The following is a 4058-nucleotide window of genomic DNA, read 5'->3' as shown; positions in this document are numbered from 1 at the left end:
GCTGGGGGATTGAACCGCGGTCCCTGATGCCCTGCCAAGCTAGTTCCAAGTAGGTGCTTTAGACCATCGAGCCATCTCTCCAGCCCAAAATACAGTCATTTTTATGGGCTGGCCAGATAGCTCAGTGGATTAAAGCACCTGAGGCAGACTCAGAGACCAAGGTTCGATTCCGGTGCCCCCCACCCGTGCCATAGAAGCCCCACACCAGGAGTACTCTGAGATGGGGATTGGGACTGGACATGGTGGTGCACACCTGTAATCTCAGTTTGGGAGGCTGAAAACAGAAAGATCACTATGAGTCCAATCTATCTAATGGAGACCCTGTAGACCCTGTACTCAATACATTTTTTTAAAATGTAGTCATTCTTACATGAAATTTACAAAATTGACTAGTTAATTTATACTGTTTTTTTGAGATGTTTGTTCCCATCAGATTTACATATAAAAACACTCTCACATCATATTCAGAGGCAGAAACTTATTTTCCACTGCTTTATGAGTGTTATATGTTCCTTCATCTTCTTGTAAGAGTAACTGCTTTTACTCTTGTCTAAAGAGAATATTCTTTGTAGTTGCCAGAGAGAACCAGAGGAAAAGTCAAGAAACGGCCTGCTGCTCATCTCAGGTATAATAAGGACCAATTAATAGTCAAGATTCCCTGTTCTATTTCATTCTTAGAACCTTTCATCTCTTTTCTCACTGCTTCTTTCTTCTCTCTTCCAGGCTCTATGACCACACCTGACTCATTATCTTCTGAGGAAAGAGGAGGGGAGTGCTGCTGGATAGGGAGCTTGGAAACTAGTGCTGCAGTTCTGTTTCTCTGTTGCATCCACCCGCAGTCCACTCACACACGGAACCGGACTGCACAGCGGAACAAGAACACATTTACACCTTCCACACTGTCATACATCATCCCTTTTGCCTTATCTTATTCAAACAAAATGCACACACAACCTAAATAAATGTCTGCTTTCCTAAGGTCTCCTTTTGATGTGAGTGATATTTTAAAATAATACCATAAATTGCTGAAGGAATAAAGGAAAAACTATTAAGAGATTTGAATTCCAATTAACTGTCAGTGATTGCTTTGTAGCTATGGGTCAATTGCATTGAGAATTTCAGAAATTAGTGTTTTTGGAGAATGGCAAAGGACAGGGTCCTGCAGGTTTGAAAAACTCCTCAATAGCCTTGGAGAGCATCACTTGAGCTTCAGCTATTTCTGGAAATTTACTTAAGAGGTACACCTCTTCCCAAAGCCAGGAAAGTGAAGAACATTTTCTATTTCTTCTCATAATAATTTTGTACTATTCTCTGCATTTTCCTTGGTCTTCTTTTCCTTTTTATTTCTAATCATTTGACAGATGAGATGCCTCAAAACAACATACATAAAATTATTTAATCCAAATTTTGAAAAATAGAAAGGAAGTTGGGGAGAAGAAAGTTTTTATATGCCTATTGTAGAAAACAATCATATACACTACTGTAGGTGATATACTATAAACATTTTAATGTGTATATGTCTTCACATTAACTTTAACATTAACTATGAAAGGAAAATGAATTAGTGAGCAAAGGGACTGAGAAAAATAAATAAAGAAAATAGAAATCTGAACCAGATACCAAGGCTTAATCCTCATAGCTATTTCTCTTACAACTGTAACTTCCTGAGGGCCGGAAGTTTATCTGTGATGGCTCTGTACCTAAGATAAGAGAAAATACTGAGGCCTACGAGAACTGGCATATTGCATTGCAAGAAGATATTGTCTGTATGAGTCTATTTTACATCATTGTAACAAAGTACCTGAGGCAGGTTAATTATTAAAAATAAGGATCTTGCAGCTTACACTTCTGGACCACATGGCACAGATTTCTCTGAGTACCTTCACTGAGTAGCGGGTCTTCACACAATTTTTTCAGGAGACACACATGTGGAGTGAGTAGTTGCCACCAAGCAGAAAGCAGACAGCACTGGGTGATCCCAAAGCCAGGCTTTTAAATTAAAGCTCTCTGGAAAGCTCCCATAGGGTAACAGGAGGGGATAGTTTCGTGAACTGCTGTAAAAACTATCTATTGGACTTTGCCTTTTAAAAATACATTATGCTGGGAACAAACAACTGAACTTATGAAGCTTTGCAAATAACACAGACTTCTCCCAAATAATAGCAATATATAAGAAAAATTGCAAAAAGCAATGAAAATATCCACAGTAAGTTCATCAGGAAACAAATGATAAGTTGAGTCAGACTCGGAAACTTCAAAAAATGAATATAAGTACTATGTAAAGTACTAGCCATCTGTCAATATAAAGTGCTAAACATTTGTCAATACAAAGAATTGGCAGGGTATGGACCAAACAAATCTCTTGTATCAATGAGCAACTCTAATACAACAGGATCATATATTTGAGTGAGCATACCACTTACATGGGGCTTTCACAATGCTGCCGCAATTGAAAATTTATTCTGGATAATACTTTGTTGAGGAATTGTCCTACTTTGGAAGGCTTGGGTAGGAAGAAAAATAATATAATTGAAGTCACATAATCACTTCAAAGTGCTGATATTATTTGACTTACTAGCTTGGAATACATGAGAATCTTCTTAATGTTATCTCCTTCAACCCAAAATTCAAATATTAAAATATAATCTTTTCCATGGACAGCATATCATTAGGTACTATGCAGAAATCATTCTTTTGTATGTTGTGGAGTCATTCCTTTTTCTCAAAAATGTATCCTCCTCTGTAGATTTATACTTTCATCACCACTATCTGCACACCTTTCTAATGGGAACTGGCCATTGTGCTCACATAGACCCAGGGTTTGTTGGGGTTCCTTACCAATTATGATACCTGTGCCAGTTTATTAGAAATGCTATAACACAGCACCAAAGACTAGTTAGATTCATCTTCCTGAAGTAACCACTAAATTGTATAATTTCAAGGCAATATGGAATTAGGAAATAAAACATTTCCCTCTCTCCCCTTCAGGTTTCTACATAGTGTATTCCCTTCAGTATATTGAAATCAAAATTGCCTCAGAAATATTAAAAATTATGTAGGCCAGTGTTATGGGTTATGTCTAGTTGTTCCCCTAAAGTGCCATGCAGTCAATGAAGCACCCTTTTAGAGTTTGTGATTGATTCATTATCCGATGCTAGTATTGTGATTGTAAGTGCTACACCTACTCTGGAGCAATATTCTGAATACAATATAAGGGAGGGAGTCACTCTGCCGTGGAGCCACCTGAGTATGGACTGAAACCTCTACTAATTGTGAGCTAACTAAACCTGTTCTTCCTGAATTTCAGCTGTTAGATATTTTGTCCCAGCAACAAGCAAAAAGTAACTGAGGCGATCAGTAACTTACTAACTTTGCCTCTCAGGTTTTCTTGTCCTTATACAAAAGGAAACAGGAAGACAATTCATGGTAGTGAAATTCATTAAAGATATGTGATGCAAAATGCTGATTCTCACTTTGCTTCCTCAATGAAGGTAAATAGTGAACCAAAGGATCTGCAGACCTTTGAAGAAAACTTAAAACATAAGGTACTTAAAAAGGAAACCATAAATCTATACTACTAAAAAAGAAAAATGTACCAAATAAGTTTTAACCTCATGAAGATGTTACTATGAAACAATAAAATGAAATATGATATAGTATAATACAATATTATTTCAAAGACATTTTAAAGAACACATAAAATTCATCAGAATTAAAAAAAACAAAACTCTAATTAAAATATAATAAAGAATTAGAAGACAAAGTTAAAGAAGGTCAAGAAAATAGTAAAATAACCAAAGGAGAAATACACCAATATTTCATCTTTCATCATGGCTGGAAAGAGGGAGTGCAGTACCAATGTATAGGACACAAATGAAGTTAAGCCTGGAAACTCGGCCCTTACTCCTCACATAGCTGCTGCAGTGAGTCCCACGGAACCTGCCTGAGGCACTGGTATGCATTCAGTGGACTCTCTGTTTTCCAGATCCTCAAATGTGGTGTCAGTCATGATTATTTATTCTGTCCCTTCATTTTTGGATACTTGCAATAGCTGTGTT

This window comes from Octodon degus, unplaced genomic scaffold, assembly GCF_000260255.1.
Source record: "Octodon degus isolate 3935 unplaced genomic scaffold, OctDeg1.0 scaffold00188, whole genome shotgun sequence".
NCBI lineage: Eukaryota > Metazoa > Chordata > Mammalia > Rodentia > Octodontidae > Octodon > Octodon degus.
The sequence above is the reverse complement of the archived record's forward strand: the minus strand, read 5'-3'. Positions refer to the sequence as shown.